Source organism: Chiloscyllium punctatum, chromosome 29 (genome assembly GCF_047496795.1).
Source record: "Chiloscyllium punctatum isolate Juve2018m chromosome 29, sChiPun1.3, whole genome shotgun sequence".
NCBI lineage: Eukaryota > Metazoa > Chordata > Chondrichthyes > Orectolobiformes > Hemiscylliidae > Chiloscyllium > Chiloscyllium punctatum.
Window position 1 is genome coordinate 79,792,951 of NC_092767.1, and position 22,707 is coordinate 79,815,657.

Here is a 22,707-nt window from a genome sequence, read left to right on the forward strand (position 1 = left end):
TGGAATGGTAAACGAGACAGGTACGAGAGTTGTTGCTGGAGGGATTGATGAAAAGTCGAATTCACAGCTTGCTCCTGCGTGATTAGATTTTCCTGGACCAGGGATGTAAACGTTCAGATAGTCATGAAATAATGGAATTGTGCCACATGGCAATGAGTTTGGCAAATGTTAACAGGCCCAGATTGTTCCTATTCCTTAAACCCCATGAACAGAAGCCCTTCAGATACCACAGTGCTTTGTGTAGTTAACAGCAGAATGGTCACCCAATGGAACCAGCACTGTGTCAGAAAGCAAGTTGAAAGCTTTGGTCAAAATTGAAGGATGGCTCAGTGTTCCAGGGGAATTGTAGAGAGCAGAGCCCAGCAACTCAAGGCATAATGGCACATTGGACAGTGATAAAAACATGGAGTTTATACATTCGTATTGTTACGGACTAGACCCAACCCCATCCAAAGTATATTATGGAGATAGCCCAGACAAAAGGCAAATGTAAGATACTGTGTTCCAAATGTGATTCAATCAGTCAACCACTAAACCTTAATCAAAGCACACTTTATTGCTCTGAAACATTGAAAATACAACAAAAGGAAGAATTACCATTACTTTACTATATGGAAATACTTCACAAGATAATATATTACTGAAGCACTAACCATCGGCCATTCCAAAGCAGGCAGCATCCCATAAACATATCCTTGGCAAAGGTAAATTCAGCAGAACAGTTATGCGGATATTATTCCCACGTGTTGTCTCTCTCCAATCCAGAAGAATGAAACAATCTGTCCCTTTTGATTTTTAAGAGGAAGCCTCACCGTCTAAGACTTCACTTGAGCAGCAGAGTCCTCAAGCTTTCAGCTCCAAGTGAGAACAACAAATTCTGGAGATCACAGTGGGTAAGGCAGCATCCACAGAGAGAGATGTTTCATGTCTAGAAGACTCTTTGTCAGAGCTGAAGTGAAGCTCCAACAGTCAGCAAGAAACCACCAACTAACTGAAAGCGAAACCAAAATCCTTTTGGGTTTGCGTGATTCTTTTATCATATTTTCTCATGATTCTTTTGTCTTATTTAATTTTAAAAAAAACACCAAGGGAGAACTCAAAGCTGTTTCCTGTGTCTGAAGGACACATTTTGGCGTCACTGTGACAACACCCCTCTGCAACAGAAACACCACAGAATGCATCTCTGAAAGTATCATCCCAATAAGATCAGTTGAAGCAATAATGTTGTTGCTCTGGCTCAATGCACAGACACAGGAGCTGCTTGGGTGGAGAGAGCTGGAAGCATTGTGTTAATAATCCAGGATCTAATACTCTGTACCCAAGGGTTCACATCTTTTCCCAGCAACTGAAGGGACTTCAGTTCAATTAATACAAATTCTGGAATTGAAAACTACTCTTATGTGATGGTGGCCAGAAAGCTATCACCAATGATCCAGAAACTTCCAGCTGGGTCACTAATGACATTTCAGGAAGGAACTCTGTTTTTTTTTCTTCATTCACGCGTCTCTGGCTGGGCCCAGCATTTATTGCTTGTCCCTAGTTGCCCCTTGAGAAAGTGGGGGTGAGCTGCCTTAATGAACCTGCAGTCCACGTGCTGTGGGTTGATCCATGATGTCATCAGGGAGGGAATTCCAGAATATTGACCCAGTGACATTGAAGGAATGGTGATATATTTCCAAGTCAGGATAGTGAGTGGCTCAGAGGGGAGCTGACAGGGGGAGGTGTTTCCATGTATCTGCTGCCCTTGTCCTTCCAGGCAGCTTTTACCTGGTCCAACCTCCATGTGACTCTGGACCCACTGCAATGAGATTGACTCTTAACTGCTCTCTGAAGTGGCCTGGCAGACCATTCAGTTAAAGGACAATTGATGAGCAACAAATACTGGCCTTTTCAGTAATGGCCATTTGTGAGAAAACACCCTTCCCCATAACGTGTGGGAGGGACTGGAACACGCTGACTAGAAATGTGGTGGATGCAGGTTCAACTAAGGCATTGGATGGTTATTTGGTATTTGGATGGAAATGGTCATGTAGGGGAATGGGTAAAAGGAAGAGATTGCCTCTAGGTGCAGGCACGATGGGTCAGATGGCCTCTTGTACCATAATAATTATGTGATTCTGTGAATAAGTTTTAGAAATAGTCTGCCTGGCTAATTACAAAATGATAACCTGCTAGGTAACCCCCCAACTTTACTAAAAGGTACATTAGCCTCAGCACCGAGCATCATATAAGAGAAAATGTCGGAGGAGGCTGGGATTAGACAATGATGCCTGCCTTAATCAATGAAGTGTCTATGTTCAGGTCTGAAAGATGACTGAGGTGCCCGGGATCTGTAGGGATTTAACTGTGGCGAATTAGGAAGCTTCAGTTGACAAGGAGGTGCTTTCTGAATGTGGAAGAGTTGCTCTGTTTGGTCTTAGACACAATTCAGTCACAATCACTGATCCATCTTTGTAGATTGATCCTGATACACAATCAATGAGAATAGAGCAAGAGTGACAGAGTCTATAACAGGCCATAGTTTAAACTAATGACTGAGGTAAGCAAGACAAAATCCAGTATAACAGTCTGGAGAAGAGCTGATTTCAAAAGGAACAGAAATAAACATCAGGAAAATTAGCTGGGAAATAGCAAAAAGAGGGGAAAGATTTAAAACCACAATCGATTGGGTTTAGGGACAATATATTCTGTAATGACACCTGAACGAACTTTCTAGTCATGACAACTCATTGACAAATGAATACAATGTCGACAAGTGAAGACCAGAGCTAACAAGTCTGCCAGCAAATTGAAACGGTGCCGAAAAGAATATAGCAAAGGCAAAAGAATGGCAGGATACCACAATGGGACTTAAAATATTATTTAATAAGAAATATAAAATGAAATTGTATTCTATAAAAGGCTAAATACTCAGGATGGAGGATTGATAGATACAGAGGATCAACTGACAGCTAACAAATGCTAGGTACAACTGAGGTACCTAGTATCTGTAGAGATATAATGTCCAATGATCCCCAAAGACAGTTAAGTCCAAAGAAAAATACTGCAAAATATGAAGGAAAAGGAGAGGAGGTGTCATTCTCAACATGAAAGAATTACAGGGGGAAAGAGAGAGAATCATTTTTTTCTGGTACCAAATCCATTATCCCCAGTACAAGCAGCAACAGTGCAGGCAAGATAAGAGTGGACAAGAATCAACATATCCTTATGTTACTTCAGTACGTTATCATGTCACTGTGTCTCTCACAATGATTTATTCTGTAGCACAGAGATTTACAGAGTCAAATATTATCAAGCTGAGCTGAATTAACAAACAGCAACAAAGTGACAGGTAGTTCATCTATATTTCCTGATGATATTTATATTTCTTCATGATATCTATATTTTCTCATGATGTCGGTACCTCACTAACACTCAAAAAAGCACTGTGTGACTGTTGATGATGACTGAAGCTCTCAGAATAGTCATTTTGAAAGATTACACTGCCATCCTTACCTGGTCTGGCCTATATGTGACTCCAAACCCACAGCAACGTGATTGACTCTTCACTGCCCTTGGGGCAATAAACCAGCGACACCCACATTCTGTGAATGAATAAAAAATTAGGAAGAGGCTATTCAGCCCCTCTATCTGTACTGGTTCTCTGCAAGAACAATGCAGGTCATCCCCCTACCCCATCCTTTTCCCTGTTCTTGCTGAATAATTCCTTTCATAATTCCTTCCTTTTCTTACCAGATAACGATTCAATTGATCTTTGAAACCCACGGTTGAACTGCTTCCACCATATTCTCAGCAGCTCATTCCAAATCCTAACTACCCACTGCATTAAAAAAGCCACAGGGTTTACCAGAAGACCCTGCAGACTATGAAAAGTGGTAGTTCGGATCCATATGAGAGACTGTCTAAGTCCCAGCATCCTCCACCCCCTCGGTTTTGTCGATGCGGGGAGAAAGAGGCACAAGACATGAAAGCTGCAGAATAGCGGAACTGAGGCAGGGTAATCTGTGTTTAGCACTGAGTTCAAACTGTTCACATGTTGGTTATTGTGGGAACCTTAAATCGCATTGCTGGAATCTTGGATTTGTGGAGCAGATGTTCATGTTTTTGAAAAGCAAGTAAGGTCTATTTATTTACATAGATCTGCAGGTTTTCTTTAATTTCCCTTTCTTGAAAGAGTAAAGCAAAATCTGGCTGCAATTGTCAGATTTTCTTCAAAACCGTCTTTATTTCCTGAGGCCAAGCTGGAGAGTTTGGAGATTGCCAGAGCAGAGCGATCAGCCTCAATGGCTCAGTAACAGCCCAAGATTTCTCCTCCTGTTGTTTTGAATTTTCTTGCCAATGATACTGAACTGGTTTTGTTTGCTTCTCAACATGGAACAGTTTCTTCATCCAGAATGGCTCATGATATTGAAGACCTTGAACAAGTTTCCTTTCAACGTTTCCCTTCTCGAGGAGAATAGTTCCAGCTTCTCCTATCCTTCCACCTCATCGAATCCCTCATTCCTCAGGCTGTTACTGAGAGCTTTTCCTTCAGGACAAATTTTATTAAATTTTATCCACAGAATAGAACCTTCTCTCTGTATTTTTTTCTTATATTAAACTTTTATACTGCCAATTTGATGATAAAATATTTTTCTCCCATTTATCTTTAGGCAGGTTTTCCTGTTCAGTGTTCCACAACAACCATTACTCAGTGTGACTGTGTCTCTTTCCCTGACAACTTCTCATTTCTTTCTGTTCCTTTCTCTTTCAATAGTATCCTTCCCACTTGGAGCCTACAACAGGCCGTTCAGCCCACTACCTGATGCTGGTGTGTATGTTTGATGAGCCACATTGCACCTCTCTTCATTTCCCCTGTCAGTATCTTCTAAATTTTATCTCACTTCTTCTTCAATGTTTCAATGTTATTCACCTCAACTATTCCCTGCTACAGTAACTTCCTCATCCTCGTCACTGTCTGGGTAAGGAGGATATAATTCTTTAGGGGTTAGGGACTCTGGTGCCAGGTGGGTGAGGGGGTGGGGGGGGGGGGGGGAAGGTGCTAGATAGATGAGGGGTAAGACATGCATTGTGTGAGAGGGGAAAGAGTACAAGGTAGGGTAAGGGTTAGAGTACTAATTGGGTTCAGGGTCATAGTGGGTGAGGTGGGTAAGGTGCCATTTGGTTGAGGAGAAAGGTGCCAGCTGGGTGAGGCTTACGGTGCAAGGTGAGTAGGGTGTCAGGTAAGTGTTTGGGGGGGGTTCAGCAGCATTGGATCTGCAGGAGACCATCAGGTCTGGCAGATGACGGTGTATTGTGTTGGGGCCTGGTCTGGAGGGGGATGGTGATGTCTGATCCATTGGGGTCAGGTCAAATGGGAGGCTGGGTGTGGTCAGGCTCCAGGGATAGTGTCAGTTCCAGGAAGCTTTGGAAGAGGATGGTCTTGGTTTCAGAGTGGATCGGGTCAGAGGGGTTTGAGCAGAGGGGATTGGTGAGGGGCTGGACCAGGCCATTGTCACATTGATGGGTACATGTCTGGCTGGGTAATGTGAGGGATCTGTGGGATATGGTTTGTGGTGAGTCAGGTGGGAGGGTGGGGGTGGCGGGGATGTGCTTAGTGGTTATCCAGGAGTTACAGCAGGTTCTGACTTTTTCTAGTAACGAGTTATATAAGTTAAAACCCTAAAAATCTCCAGCTTTAAAAATCTATTTTGAAGAATTTCAGACACAGAGGAATTACACATTATAAGTTTCAGTTTCCCAGTCAATTCCAACAAACTCAACCACATCGGGAATTCTGCACGGTCCCAACACACAGTCTACATTACTCCACATGCTCTCTTGACCATTAGGATTTGCAGGCCTTTTGCATTCTCCATCACCCCTGTTTTTAATGGATTCATAAATGTATATTCATTGTATATAAAATATAGACACTGTACAGAAATATATGTTCCCTTTATATAATGTACAGTTGTATTTCTATTTTCTGATCCCCAACTATTTCAACATAACAGATACCTGAACCACAGAAATAAATCCTCTTCAAAGATTAATAGACTAATCAATTATCTACCCATTTCCAGTTTAATTTTTTTTAAACTATTCTCTCCATATTATGCAAAGTTTGTTAGTTTCCATGGCAAGGTGAAGTAACTATTCATCCTTTCTGTCATTTCACTGCCTCAATGACCCACTGTGGTCCATGTGCTATGGGTTGACCCACAATGCCCTTCAGGAGGGAATTCCAGGATCTTGACCCAGCGATGAAGGGGCAGTGGGCAGTGCTTCAAAAGCTTGTGATTTCAAATAAACCTTGAACTATAACCTGGTGTCATGTGACTTCTCACCTGGGAGATCAAGACCAGTCTTTCCAGTCTACCCTCATGTTGGTATTATTCTTAAGAATCTCAGCTGCTCCTTTCAAGTAGCTTCTGAATTTCACATAATATCTCTTTTTGTGTGTTCGCTCATTCCATTCCAAAAATATTCCTTTTACATTTTTAACAGCCTTAAACAGTCTTGTCAGGTCATCATTAAAGACTTGTGCACCACCCTTCCCTTCCCTTCCCCTCCCAGGTCTCCGGTCCTGTGCCTTTTTAAAAAATAATTCCATTTTATTGCCTTATGCCTCCTTATTCTTTCTAAAATAACATAACAAATACACTTTTTTATGTTAAATTTCATCTGCAACGTGTTGTTTCACCAACCTATGTCCTCTTGTTGCTGTTTTTCTCACTGACTACTTCAGTTCCAACCTTGTAATTGTTTTAATTTGTCATACAATGCCTGCCGCACCATGGAATTTTCACTAACACATTGAACTGTTCACTGACAATATCGGATATATTCCTAAATTGACAAAGGAGAATGAATCTCCTCACAGACCAATAAAATGCCAGGGGAGGGGGGATGTTTCCAGCAAATAGAAACACTCAGATAATTTTGTCATTATTTCTTCTGTTTTTTTTCTGCATCTCATTTTATTGTGAGAATCTTTAACATGTATTTAAAGGTGAGTGAACGTGTTTTTAGCCATGATTGCTGGAACTCTGAGTATTAATGAGTGTTTTTTTCTAGATTAGTATGGCATGACTGTTCTGTGTCACTTCAGAGGATTCACATTTAGAGGAAACTTAAAGAATTGTTATAAGCTTGTAAAGTCTGAGTTCAACAAGACTGCCCCTTTATCCATTTGTCTTAATCCTACTGCAGGTCTTCTTCCAACTTCTCCCTTTATTCTCAGTCTCCTTGCTCCCTGTGATAGTGTTCATGTGGCTTCCTTCACTGGCTTTCCCTGGGTAACTGACCGCCTGTTGTGGTTTGTTCCTTAGGGATATACAGAGATGATATACTGCTGTCAAAGTGTTAAACTTAGAATATAGAACAGTACAGCACAGCACAGGCTCTTTAGTCCCTGCTGTTGTGCTGACCTTTTATCTTACTCTTAGATCAAACTAACCTGCATACCTAGTGAAGAAAGCTTTTAACATGCTTTCCTTTATTGGTAGGATCATTGAGTGCAGGAGTCGGGAGGTCATACTGCGGCTGTACAGAACAATGGTGAGGCCACTTTTGGAATATTGTGTGCAATTCTGGTCTCCGTCCTATAGGAAAGATGTTGTGAAACCTGAAAGGGTTCAGAAAGGATTTACAAGGATGTTGCCAGGGTCGGAGGGTTTGAGCTGTTGGGAGAGGCTGAATAGGCTGGGGCTGTTTTCCCTGGAGCGTCGGAGGCTGAGGGGTGACCATATAGAGGTTTATAAAATCATGAGGGGCATGGATAGGATAAATAGATAAGGTCTTTTCACAAGGGTGGGGGAATACAGAACTAGAAGGCATTGGTATAAGGTGAGAGAGGAAAGTTTTTAAAATGAACTTAAGGGGCAACTTTTTCACGTAGAGGGTGGTGTATGGAATGAGCTGCCAGAGGAAATGGTGGAGGCTGGTACAATAACAACATTTAAAAGGTGTCTGGATGGGTATTTGAATAGGAAGGGTTTAGAGGGATATGGGCCGGGTGGGTGCTGGCAAATGTGGCTAGATTTGTTTTGGTTATCTGGTCGGCATGGGTGGGATGGACCAAAGGGACTGTTTCCATTCTGTATATGTCTATGACTCTATACCCTTTAATTTACTATAATCCATGTGCCTATCCAAGAGTTTTTTAAATGTCTCTAATGTCTTTGACTCTTCTACCACTGCTGGAAGTGCATTCCATGCACCCACCACTCTCTGTGTAAAGAATCTACCTCGGACATCTTTCCTAAACCTTCCTTAAAAGTATGCCCCCTTGTGATAGACATTTCTGTCCTGGGAAAAAGTCTCTGGCTATCCACTCTATCTCTGCCTCTCATCATCTTATACACCTCTATCAAGTCACCTCTCTTCCTTCTTCACTCCAATAAGAAAGCCCTAGTTCCCTCAACCTTTACTCGTAAGACATGCCCTCCAGTCCAGGCAGCATCCTGGTAAATCTCCTCTGCACCCTCTCCAAAACCTCCACGTCTTTCCAATAATGAGACGACCAGAACTGAACACAATATTCCAGGTGTGGTCTAAACAGGACTCTATATAAAGCTAGAACATAACCTCACGACTCTTAAACTCAATCCCCCTGCTAATGATAGCCAACACACACTACACCTTCTTAACAACCCTATCAACTTGGGTGGTAACTTTGAGGGACAAGTGGACATGGACCCAAGATCCCTCTGTTCCTCCACACTGCCAAGAAACTTGCCTTTAACCCTGTATTCTGCATCCAGATTTGACCTTCCTGTCAATGTCCCATTGTAACCTACAACAGCCCTCCATACTTTTCACAGCTCCACCAACCTTAGTGTCATTGGCTAACTTACTAACCCAGCCTTTCACTTCCTCATCCAAGTTATTTATAAAAATCACAAAGAGCAGAGGTCCCAGAACTGATTCCTGCGGAACACCACTGGTCACCAAACTCCAGGCTGAATATGTTCCATCTACCACCACCTTCTATGGGCCAACCAATTCTATTTCCAGACAGTCCAATTTCCCTGTATCCTGTGCCTCCTTACTTTCTGAATGAGCCTATCATGGGGAACCTTATCAAATGTGTATCATTTAAAAAAATAAATTTATAGAACCCACAGCTGAAAAAATAAAGTTTCATCAGACTTCATACTTTCAATTTATAATTTCATAGAATCCCTACAGTGGGGAATCAGGCCATTTGGCCCATTGAGTCCACACTGACCCCCAAAGAGCATTCCACCCTCTAATCCCATGGCTAGTCCACCCAGCCTGCACACTAAGGATAATTTAGCATGGCCAAGCATCTAACCTGCGCATTTTGGGATTATGGACGGAACCCACACAGGTATGGAGAGAACATACAAATTCAACATAGATAGTTGCCAGAGAGTGGAATCGAACCCAGGAACAGGATACTGATTAAGGATGATCAGCCATGATCGTATTGAATGGTGGTGCTGGCTCAAAGGGCAGAATGGCCCACTCCTGCACCTATTGTCTATTGTCCCTGGGGGTAGTGAGGAAGCAGTGCTAACCACTGAGCCATCATACTGCCCAGCCTGTGTCTCTTGATATTGAAATAATGCTGGCAACTAACAGAGGATTGCTTTTACCAGTTATTCATAATATCGAAAACCTTAATTAGGTTACCTTCAGATTTATGGGGTAGAGTAACTTTATGGTTACATTATTGCTTTAATATTTTAGCAATTTGAGGTTATGTCCCACTGTGGTAATTTGTGAACTCAAATTCAGTTAATTAAATAAATATGGACTGAGAGTTTTAGTGTCATTAATGGTGGCCACAAAGCTATCCCACCTGTTGTAAAAACCCATCTGGTGCTCTCATTACTCCTGCAGGTGAGAACATCCTGACCTAGTATGGGTTTTTATGTAACAGCATTGCAGCTGACTCTTAATGTCTCCTCTCTCTCTGTCTAGCAAGCCCTTCAGTGTAGCAAACTGCTCCAGGATAGTGACTCCATGTCAAGGACATTCACAGTTCAAGACAAATGGCTATTGGCCAACATCTCAAGGGATTTTGGGATAGGCAATACACTTTGGTCTTCCCGGCAACTTCTGTCCCCTGTGAATCAGTTTTTAAAAAAAACACAATTATTTTCTTGGGAGTTCACCATGGTAGATATTTGCAGAGAGACAAATAGCCCATTTCTTAATGGAACCATCCATTGGTACCTCGCAGGTACAGAAATCTGGCCACCTACTGTGATAGCATCTCTGAGATGTTGATTAAAGACATGTTATCTCCACACTTGAACCCAGCCCACCCAACCCAAAGGAAGAGACATTACCTCCTGCCCCCTCCTATGCTGCTATGATACTTGATGGACAGTCTTCATTGAGAGGATAGTCACCCCTTCTGCTGGACAATCTGATTGGCTGGCAGCTCTGTAGCCCCAGCAGAGTTATTGTTGAGTGGTGGTCATTGCTGGGATAACAGCCTGTCCCCAGAGAACGAGTGTTCACGGTGTTGGATCTTAGCTAACCTCAGGCATTTTCAATGGGTCCAAATGGGAGGCCTCAGTTATGGCAGTGGGGGGGATGTGTTGACTTTTGGGTTAATGATGACATGAAGAAGAGATACAGGGGGGTGTATGATCTTGGGGGCAGAGGGGAAGGGCCCCAATGGGCACAGGAGTCTCCCACCCCAAAAAAGAGCTACCCCTCCTTTTCCTCTTTCCCAGCAGTCAATGCTGTGGAGGTGGACTAATTCCCTTAAAGAGCTATCAATGCTGCCAAGAGTGAGCATGCAGCCTCATGCCTTACCCATCCACCTCTATATTGATGGCAGGTTGACACTGGGCACATTGTTCAAACACCAACAAGTATCTCAAAGTTCATCCCATGGGGTTAAAACATACCAGCAGTCCATCAGGAGAACAGAAAGTTCTAGCTCAATATGAACTTTATCTCAATAGGTCTGTAAAATGGCCAAGAGAGATGTTTGAATGCTGGAGCAGAGTGGAGAACTTGATATTTCTCAATGGTTTTTGGATCTGACAGCCTGCATAGGTGCCTGTTCATGTGCATGGCATCAATATGTTGTACACAGAAACATTGCTACTGGTGCTGATGTGACCAATGAGAAACCACAGATAGCATCATTTAAATGTTAAAAGTCACCTATTAGATTCTGTCTGGAAGGAGCTGGCAATTGGGACAAAATGAACAGCTCTTACATTGGGTCAGCACAATCACAATGGGCTGAAAGGATTTCTTTGCTTTATTGTTCTGTGGACAGATAAGCTCCTCTCAACTTTAGCTCCTCTCAACTTTAGCCTCGCTCTCTCGCTCGCTCGCTCGCTCTCTCTCTCGCTCTCGCTCTCTCTCTCTCTCACACACTTTCTCGCTCTCTCACTTTCTCTCTCTCTCTCTCTCTCACTTTCTCTCTCTTTCTCTCTCACTTTCTCTCTCATTCCCTCTCACTTTCTCTCTCTCTCACTTTCTCTCTCTCTCACACTTTCTCTCTCTTTCTCTCTCTCTCACTTTCTCTCTCTCTCTCACTTTCTCTCTCTCTCTCTCTCTCACTTTCTCTCTCATTCCGTCTCACTTTCTCTCTCTCTCACTTTCTCTCTCTCTCACACTTTCTCTCTCTTTCTCTCTCTCTCACTTTCTCTCTCTCACTTTCTCTCTCTCTCTCTCTTTCTCTCTCTCTCTCTCTCTCACTTTCTCTCCTCTCACTTTCTCTTTCTCCCTCTCTCTCTCTCACACTTTCTCTCTCTCTCTCACTTTCTGTTTCTACCTATCATTTGCCCTTTCCCACTTTGACTATTACCATTGCTATGTCAAAATTGCCCTCTCTATTCCTCTGAATCTCAAGCTCTGACCTCCTTGTACCCATATTATTTTGAAATTGACTGTCCTTATCATTTTCTGTTCCCACTCATACATTCATAGATTCTGGAAAAACCACAAAACTGCTAACTTCACTCAAGTTTCCTGTCACCATATTCTCTGCAAAGCTCTTTGCCCTGTTTTCCACCTCTGCATTAAACTTTGGTACCATATCGCCCTCTGACCCTCGAATGGTCCAACTCATTAGGGTGGGATCACACTGAATGACATGGACAGAGGAATTCCATTTCCAATTCATACCTGCACTGATTGCCTTCTGGGTGCCTCAATTATCTACTGTGTTTCAGGGTCATGAGGATGGAGAGTTAGTCAATGTCCTCTGTATCCCTCAGCTAGTAACAAGATAAATTCTCTCTGTCGTAAAATCCTCACCGCTCCATTCAGCCACAGAGATTGATTAATTTCTGGTGTTAATGGAAATGGTAGACTCGGTGAAAGCAGCAGCCTGCAATTTCCTGGCACAGCAAGTATAGAAACTACTGCCTGGAAATGTGCTTGGGGCAGATTGAATTGAACCATTCAACAGGGAATTCGAGGGTTATTTGGATAGACATAATGTACAAGGGTATGGGGAAAAGGTAATCATAGAATTCCTACAGCGTGGAAACAGGCCCTTCAACCCGGCAAGTCCACACCGAACCTCTGAAGAGTAACCCACCCAGACCCATTCCCCTTCCCTATTACTCTACATCTACCCCTGACTAATGCACCTAACCTACACATCCCAGAACACCATGGGCAATTTAACACAGTCGATTCATCTGACCTACACATCTTTGGGGCCAAGATTAGAGTGGTGCTGAAAAAGCACAGCAGATAAGGCAGTATCCGATAAGCAGCAAAAATCAGGAATCCTGATGAAGGGCTCCTGTCTGAAACATCAATTTTTCTGCTCCTCAGATGCCGCCTGACCTGCTGTGCTTTTCCAGCCCCACTCTAATCTCCAGTCCTCACATTTGCCTACTCATCTTTGGACCATGGGAGGGAACTGGATCACTGGAGGAAACCCACACAGAAACAGGGAGAATGTCTGTGTGGAGTTTGCATGTTCTCCCAAGGCTGGAATTGAACCTGGGTCCCTGGCACTGTGAGGCAGCAGTGTTAACCACTGAGCCACTGGTAATGTTGCTCACCTGAAAAGCCAGTACAGGCATGATGAGCCAAATGGCCTCCTTCTCACTCTAAAAATTCTGTGTTCCATTCATGATTTGTGGGCAGCATATTGGCACAGCGGTTAGCACTGTTGCCTCACAGCGCCAGTGACCCAGGTTCACTTCCCGCCTCAGGCGACTGTCTGTGTGGAGTTTGCACATTCTCCCCATGTCTGCGTGGGTTTCCTCCCACAGTCCAAAAATGTGCAGGTCAGTGAATTGGCCATGCTAAATTGCCCATAGTGTTAGGTAAAAGGGTGAAATTTAAGCAAATGGGTCTGGGTGGGTTGTGCATCGGTGTGGACTTGTTGGGCCAAAGGGCCTGTTTCCACACTGTAAGTAACCTAATCTAATCTAAAACACTGGGTGTAATGTCTATTCTAATTCTTGGAACAGTTTCATAGCCCTAATTTGTCAAAAAATGTTATAGACAATGTTTGGCCTTGGAGCAGAGATCTTGTATTTTCTAAATCACATTTATATTCTACAAATAAACTGTGAATTAAATTTAATTAAAATGCAAGCATTAAGTCATTTTTTATTTTAATTTATGTTAATATGACTAATTTAGAACATCCCATTTATAGGGTGTGCACAGTTAGTATCTATAAGGTTATGTACTTAATTAAAACAATTAATCAACTCACTTCGGACATCGTCCTCTTGTGAAATTAATTTATGCCACTAAGTTGTACAAACAACATTTCATGGAATGAAAGGGGTTGCTGGTGTCCACCTGTAAGTTCCAGCGATGGCTGAGTGCCTGGAACTTTCACACAGTCCAACCATTGTCGGTTCAAGCCCCACTCCAGAGATATGGACACAATCTAAGCTAGCTTGTACACAAAAACAGAAATTGCTGGAAAAGCTCAGCAGGTCTGGCAGCATCTGTGCTGACTCAACCTGAAACATTAACTCTGATTCCTCTCCACAGATGCTGCCAGACCTGCTGAATTTTTCCAGCAATTTCTGTTTCTGTTTCAGATTTCCCGCATCCACAGTTCTTTCGTTTCTTAACTAAGCTCCTCAGGAGCTTATATTTCACAGATGCAATCTCTTTCTCATCTTCGTTAATTCCTGGCCATTTAGTTGCTTCGCTATGTTCATTGAACTTGGACCTTTGTTCATTTCCAGTTTTGTTTTGTTCCAAACACCTGTCATCAATAGAAAATAAATTACTCACCATGTAATCAACTCATTTTGAGCTGACTGTCATCTCCTGTCACTCTATAGTTATCTCTCATTGTCAATGTAAGGAAACGCCTCATTGCTGCACTGTCAGAGGTACTGTCTTTGAAATTACATTATTAACTCAATGGCTTGTGGGAATGAAGAGAAGGTTTGTATCCTTGTATCCAAAAGCAGTGTCGAATATGTGATGAACTGTAATCATAGGGCAAGGAGTTAGATCACCATAAATTTGTACATTGCTAATCAGATATCTGTCCATCAGCACTTTAAACATACTCAAAGGCCACAATCTTTGAGGAAGAGAATTCCAAAGATTCACAACCATTTCAGTAAATAACTTCAATGGATCTAAGTAGAAACCTCCACATTTTTAAACTGCAACCCCCTTAAGAACAAAACCAGAGAAAGTTGTGAACACTGCACAGACCATCATGGAAGCCAACCTCCCCATGCCCAGATTCCATTTACACTTCTCACCATCATCAAAGACCCCTCCTGCCCCAGTAATACTCTCCTACAACCTCTTCTGTGAGGCAGAAAATACAGAAGCTTGAACACACACACCAACAGCTTCTTCCCTGCTGATTCAGACTGCTGAATGGAGCACTCTAATTTCCATTAATATTGATTTTAGTTTTGTGCATGCCATGTACAGTTATAACCCTGCATGCTTTGCTCTGCTCTCTTTATACACTCGATGGTCTGGATGCAGGAGCAAATTACTGCTGATACTCGAATCTGTACTAAAAACCAAAAATGCTGATGAACAGCTCTGATGAAGAGTCATCTAGCCTCAAGATATTAGCTTGCCACCTGTCCAACACACATCCCAGTGCTGGTCATCACAAAGCCTAGAAGCCATTTCCTTCACCCAATGCCCAATCACATGTGCCATGACTTGCTTTTATGACCTCCTTGGTTTTGTTGTACAAAGGAATATTTAGAGTCCTTTTCAGTAACTTTATTAAATAAACTTCTTACCTGGGCTTCATTCTTGCCATAGTGTAACTGTGAAATCATGTGATATCTCATTAGCATATTACACAGTCAGAGTTCACCAATTATAGCCCTCAATATCCTGATTTGCAACACTTTTGTCTCATGGAAATCTTACCATATATTTTAAAAGTTGCAATTCAACAAAACCATAAGAAATCAGAACAGAGACTACAGAGTCCCTGCAGCCTCTCCAGGCTGCTCTGCCATTCAATAGGATCATACCTGACATTGCTGAAAAATGTGGTGCTGGAAAAGCGCAGCAGGTCAGGCAGCATCCAAGGAGCAGGAGAATCGACGTTTCAGGCATAAGCCCTTCTTCAGGAATGAGGAGGGTGTGCCAAGCAGGCTAAGATAAAAGGAGGGACTTAGGGGAGGGGCGTTGGGAATACGATAGGTGGAAGGAGGTTAAGGTGAGGGTGATAGGTCGGAGAGGGCGGGAAGAAGATTGCAGGTCATCTTCCGCCTAGAAACCCTCCAACCACAAGGGATGAATGCAGATTTCTCCAGCTTCCTCATTTACCCTCCCCCCACCTTATCTCAGTCCCAACCCCCGGACCTGAAGCTCCTCATACCTGACATTCCCTGCATCCACCTTCCTGCATTTTCCCTGTAATTCTTAGCTTCCCTATTGATCAAGAGTCTATCTACCTCAGCCTTAAATGTACAGGTTCTCAACTACTGAATGGTGAGTGTCAATTTGAGGGTGAGCCCTGTGGGCGATTTACCCTGTGATCAAACAGTTCGAGCCCAGAAAATAAAACAAAGCAATTAAATCCAAATTGACGAGCTGAGGAATTTGGTCCCACCGTTTTATTTGTGCAGGAGCTCCCAGGTTCAATAGAACCGCCAGGTCAAGCCCCAAACGATCAGTAGGGCCAGAGATTGATCTGGGAGTCCTGTCAGCTGTTTATTACAGAAACAGAGTGTTTACCGACTTGGCCAAAAGGCTTTTCTCATCTTGAATTTCTCCTTTAAGTGGTTAGCACATTTGTTTTGATATGTGAGTCCAGCCAACGCAATGAATTTGTCCTGGCAGCTAAAGGCTAGCCTCTCAACATGTTCAGCATTACTGCAAGCTCCACCTACAATACTGACACCAGATCCACTGGCTGTTCATCCCCTTCCTGTAATTCTTCCCTGTCTCTGATGTTGCTTGATGTAAGATGGTCCTACCAACTGACTGAAAATCACATTTCTGCAGGGAATGAGTCTGTCTGCTTCTTGCTCAGGTATTTAGCCACACAGTAGGCAGCAAACAGCAGCTCAGCAACTTTGACATGACCAAGGAGCCAACAGTTTAATGAAAGAAACCCATTCTGTCCTCACACAGACAAAAGACAACAATGCATACACAGAAACATTTCACTAAGGTGCAGCCATCCGTAACGTTTGCTATAGCTGAGTGTAATTTTCCACAGCAGAGCAAAGCCTCACTGACAAAAATAGAGATTTGTGAACAGAATTGGTGTAATAAAGATGGGAGATTTATTTTCATTGCCTGAATGATGAGGTTTGTCTCTCTCAGATTGCTTTTCACGGTTGACACTTGGTGAAGTTTGAAGCTACTGAAATTTTTATAAACTTGGAAAGGTACAGCAAAGTTTGGAGGTGCCATTGATAGTATCAAGGGCTACTGCAGGCTGCAGTGTGTCATAGACAGGATGCAGAGCTGGGCTGAGAAATGGCAGATGGAGTTCAACCTGAATAAATGCAAAGTGATGCATTTTGGAAGGTTGATCTTGAATGCTGAATTTCGGATTAAAGACAGGATTCTTGGCAGTGTGGAGGAACAGAGGGATCTGGGTGTGCAAGTAAATAGATCCCTCAAAGTTGCCACCCGAGTAGATACGGTTGTTAAGAAAACATATGGTGTTTTGGCTTTCATTAACAGGGGGATTGAGTTTAAGAGCCACGAGGTTTTGCTGCAGCTCTACAAGTCCCTGGCGAGACCACACTTGGAATATTGTGTCCAGTTCTGGTTGCCCTCCTGTAGGAAAGATACAGAGGCTTTGGAGACGGTGTAAAGAAGGTTTACCAGGACGCTGCCTGGACTGGAGGGCTTGCCTTATGAACAGAGGCTGAATAAACTCAGACTTTTCTCACTGGAAAGAAGGAGGAAGAGAGGAGATCTGATCGAGGTGTACAAAATAATGAGAGGCATAGATAGAGTCAATAGCCAGAGACTTTTCCCCAGGGCAGGACTGACTGGTACGAGGTGTCATAGTTTGAAGATAGTAGGAGGAAGGTATAAAGGAGCCATCAGAGGTAGGTTCTTTATGTAGAGAGTTGTGAATGCATGGAATGCGTTGCCAGCTGAGGTGGTGGAAGCAGAGACATTGGGGACATTTAAGCGACTGCTGGACATGCACTTGGAGAGCAGTGAAGTGAGGGGTGCATACGTTAGGTTATTATATTTTAGATTAAGAATAATCCTCGGCACAACATCGTGGGCCAAAGGGCCTGTTCTGTGCTGTATTTTTCTATGTTCTATGTCTACGTAGGAGAGGGAATAGGCCATTCGGCCCCTCGAGCCTGCTCTACTATTCAATTATATGTTGGCCAATCACTTAACTCAGTATTCTGTTCCTACTTTCTCCTCATATCATTTAGTCTGAAGAACTATATTTAACTGCTTCTTGAAAACATTCAGTGTCTTGGCCTCAACCACTTTTTGTGGTGAAGAATTCCCCAGGCTCCCCCACTCTCTGAGAGAAGATGTTTCTTCTCATCACAGTCATAGAGTCAGACAACACAGAAACAACCCTTTGGTCCAATCAGTCCATGTCGACCATATTCCCAACCAATCTAGTCCCACCTGCCTGCTCCTGGCCCAAATCCCTCTAACCATTTCTTATTTGTGTCCTTATCATCAAATCCCTACAGTTATAGAAACAGGCCATTCGGCCCAACCAGTCCACACTGACCCTCCGAAGAGTAAACCAACTAGACCCAATCCCCTACCCTATTACTCTACATTTCTCCTGACTAGTGCACCTAACCTACACATCCCTGAACGCTACGGGCAATTTAGACTGGCCAATTTACCTGACCTGCATATCTTTGGGCTGTGGGAGGAAACCGGAGCACCCAGAGGAAACCCAGGCAGACACGGGGAGAATGTGCAAACACCACATAGTCGCCTGAGGCTGGAATTGAACCCGGGTCTCTGGCGCTGTGAGACAGCAGTGCTGATCACTGAGCCACCATGCCACCCATTTTATCTAAATGTCTTGTAAATGTGTAACTATACCTGCATCCATCACTTCCTCTGGAAGTCCATTCCACAGATGAACCACTGTGTAAGAAAAATTGAACTAAATGGCTGATCCCATACTCTTAGAGATCTTTAAGCTTCACTGTTCAAGCTATTAACCCCATTAGAGCACTGTCAGATGGTAGCTCAGCTAATGTGAAATTGAGCTGCTGCAGGGGATTGGGAATCAATTGAATTAAGGGTTTGGTTGTTCATTAACCCAAGGTGCCTAATCTTCCCTTCCATTGAGGTTCCCAGAGGAGAGAAATGTAGTCTTCAGTCCAGGAAACTCATCCCCCCCAGTCATGCTGGACAGGAAATGGATTGTCCAAATGAACATTGAGCCAGGGTGAGGGGAGTGACAGGAACAAGAAGATATGAGAATTAAAAAGTCTAATTGTGACCCAGTGCAGCTAACCTGATCATCTCCCAAAACCCAAAGACAATTGCTCATGTGGTGTAGGCTATCAGTCTGTCCACTGCCTCTGTGCCCCTTTGTCAAACAGACTGGTACAAGGCCCCAGTCGTGTATTTTCGATGAGGAGACAATGGGTTGGAAAGGATATTTGGAGGGGATTTTAAAATAGATGTTTGTCCAGAGCACCATCTTCCTGCCCACCATCAAACTCAGGCTTGATGTGGCGTTGCCGGGCATTGGACTGAGATGGGCTAAGTGAGAAGTCACACCACACCAGATGATAGTCCAGAGGAGAAAGTGAGGACTGCAGATGTGGGAGATCAAAGACAAAAGATGAGTTGCTGGAAAAACACAACAGGTCAGGCAGCATCAGAGGAGCAGGAGAATCGACCTTTCGAGCATAAGCCCTTCATCAGGAATGTGATAAGAGGTTATAGTCCAACAGGTTTATTTGAAATCACAAGCGTTTGGGGCGCTGCTTCTTTGTCAGGTGGAGTCAGGACATCATCTGTTGGACTATAACTTGGTGTGGTGTGACTGTAAAACCCTCTGTGAATGGGCACTGAAATCACCAGCTTGCCTATCATTGAGGGTCAATTGTGTTCATTGTCCCAAACATCACCCTGTCCATGACATAACCTGGTTGGTGTGTGCAGTTTGTGTGGGAGTGGGAAGTCAGCTGGCAGGGAGGAAGGAAGGGGGGAGGACACTTAGAGGCCTCTCTTTGTCCATCAGGAGAAGCTCCTTCCTGAAAGTAGTATCCTCCTTTCGTTCTTATCTACACAGCCTTTAAAACATAAAGATCACACTATCGTATCTTAGGTATGAACACCCCCTCCCTCAGTCAACCCCACCCAATGCCTCTGACCTATCTGGGTCCAGGAATCCATGGTGGTCTTCACTCTGTCACTGGGCTCCAGTTGATTGACTGTAAACTGTAGCGATGATGATCCTCCTGGCACTGAGGGGTCCTACTGCCCACTCATTGAGCTTCCCTTTACGTGAGCTGGCCATAGATCAGGCTCGCTTGGACTCTCTGGCCTCACCGTTAGCCCCATGCCCCAGGCAGGAGGGTTCATTGGTCCTGAATCATTGCCAGATCTGCTCTGCTAAGGCTGACACTGATGTAAAGTGGCAGAGTGTTGTGTGGGTAGCCAGCACTGAGCTATTTGACTCTGGACTGTGACAGGGAAGGACTCCCTACATGTTGAATCTGAAACACTGATAGCTCATCAAGGTGATAAAATCTCATCAGGAAGCAGAAGTGGATTGGAACTGAACTGTCATGGATCAATGGTAACTCTGTGAAGAGGATGAGATGGTGCAATATTCAGACTGTGTATGGAACCTAGTGGTTATGGCTCTGGGTTAGTTAACACCTGGTCTTCAATTCCCACTGGCAGCAGTTTCAGAACTAAAATCCATGTAACTCTAACCAAACTGAAACCAAGGATTAATGCCAGTAATGCTGACCATGAATTCACTGAAAGGAAACCATCTGGTTCACTAATACTTTTTAGGGAAGGAAATCTGCCATCCTGACCCAGTCTGGCCTACATGTGGGAGGCATTGGCCTAATATTATTGCTGGACTGATAATGCTGAGATCCAGATAATGTTCTGGGGACCTGGGTTCAAATCCCACCACAGCAGATGGTAGAATTTTAATTCAATAAAAATCTGGAATTAAGAGTCTAATGATGACCATGAATCCATTGTCAATTGTTGGGAAAACTCATCTGGGTGACTAATATCCTTCAGGGAAGGAACCTGCCATCCTTACCTGTTCTGACAAACATGTGACTCCAGACCCACAGCAATGTGGTTGACTCCTAATTGCCTTCCTGGCAATTAGGAATAGGTAATAAATGCTGCCTAGCCAGTGACACCTTCAACATGTTAATGAATAAAACAAAGACTCCAGGTCCACAGCGATGGGGTTGGCTCCTGAATGACTGAACAAGCCTTGGAGTTGTGTTCAAGGGGAATTGGAGATGGGTATTAATGTGGTCCTTACTATCAGCTCCCACACCGCACAAATGAACTAAAACTGTAAACTGAGGCTAAAGACAATGGTTTCGAGTTGAGACCTCAGCCGCGCTCTAACCTGTTCTCTTGGTCTACTCTTTCGGAAATGTGGAAGAGACCTGTGAGGTGTTGTAAATACCTGGATGCCTGGAAGGTAACTAGTCCGTGGTGAAAAATTGGGCAAGTTCTCAGTCTGGGAGAACAGTGCAGTGAGTTATGAGCAAAGTTAGCAGTATTTCAAAGGATTCATTTGCTAGGTAGTTGTTCTCATCAGAGCTTCAAGGGGATTGAGAATCAGCTGAAGAAGTAATTCTTGCAGAATAATGAGAGGCCTGAACAGAGCAAAGGCGAGGAAGATGTTTCCACCAGTCGGTGAGACTAGGACCTGAGGGCACAGCCTCAGAGTGAAGGGACGACCCTTTGGGACTGAAATGAGGTGGTCAGGACTGGCAGTTAAACCTCCATGGTTTTTCAACTTATCGAAAAGACAGAGAGGTGGGCAGAGGGGGTGGGGTTGCCTTGTTAGTTAAGAACAAAATTAAATCTATGGTATTGAATGACATAGCGTCGGATGATGTGGAGTCTGTGTGGGTGAAATTGAGGAACCACAAAGGCAAAAAAACCATAATTGGAGTTGTGTACAGACCTCCTAACAGTGGTCAGGACCAGGGACGCAACATGTACCGGGAAATAGAGAAGGCATGTCAGAAAGGCAAGGTTACATTGATCATGGGTGACTTCAATATGCAGGTGGACTGGGTAAATAATGTTGCTAGTGGATCTAAAGAAAAGGAATTCATGGAATGCTTACAGGATGGCTTTTTGGAACAGCTTGTCATGGAGCCCACAAGAGAGCAGGCTATTCTGGACCTAGTGCTTTGCAATGAACCAGACTCTATAAAAGATCTTAAAGTAAGGGAACCCTTAGGAAGTAGCGACCATAATATGGTAGATTCAGTCTGGAGTTTGAAAGGGAGAAGGCAAAATCTGATGTAATGGTGTTACAGTTGAATAAAGGTAATTATGAAGGCATGAGAGAGGAACTGACTAAAATAGACTGGAAGCAGAGGCTAACCGGGAAGACACTAGAGCAAAAATGGCAGGAGTTTGTAGGTATAATTGAGGACACTGTACAGAGGTTCATTCCCAAGAAAAGAAAGATTAACCGGGGAGGGATTAGACAACCTTGGCTGACAAAGGAAGTCAGGAAATGTATTAAAGAAAAAGAGAGATCCTATAAAGTGGCTAAGAACAGTGGGAAATCAGAAGATTGGGAAGGATACAAAAGCAAACAGAGGATAACAAAGAGTGTAATAAGAAATGAGAGGATCAAATATGAAGGTAGGCTAGCCAGTAATATTAGAAATAATAGTAAAAGTTTCTTTCAGTACATAAGAAACAAACGACAGGCAAAAGTAGACATTGGGCCACTTCAAACTGATGCAGGGAGCCTAGTGATGGGAGATAAGGAAATAGCAGGAGAACTTAACAAGTACTTTGCGTCAGTTTTCACAGTGGAAGACATGAGTAATATCCCAAAAATTAAAGGGTGTCACGGGGCTGAGTTGAGTATGGTTGCCATTACGAAAGAGATAGTGCTAGAAAAGTTAAAAAGTCTTAAAATTGATAAATCTCCTGGCCCCGATGGGATACACCCTAGAGTTCTGAGAGAGGTTGCTGAGGAAATAGCAGAGGCATTGGTTGAGATCTTTCAAGAGTCACTGGAGTCAGGAAAGGTCCCGGATGATTGGAAGATGGCTGTAGTAACCCCCTTGTTCAAGAAAGGATCAAGGCAAAAGA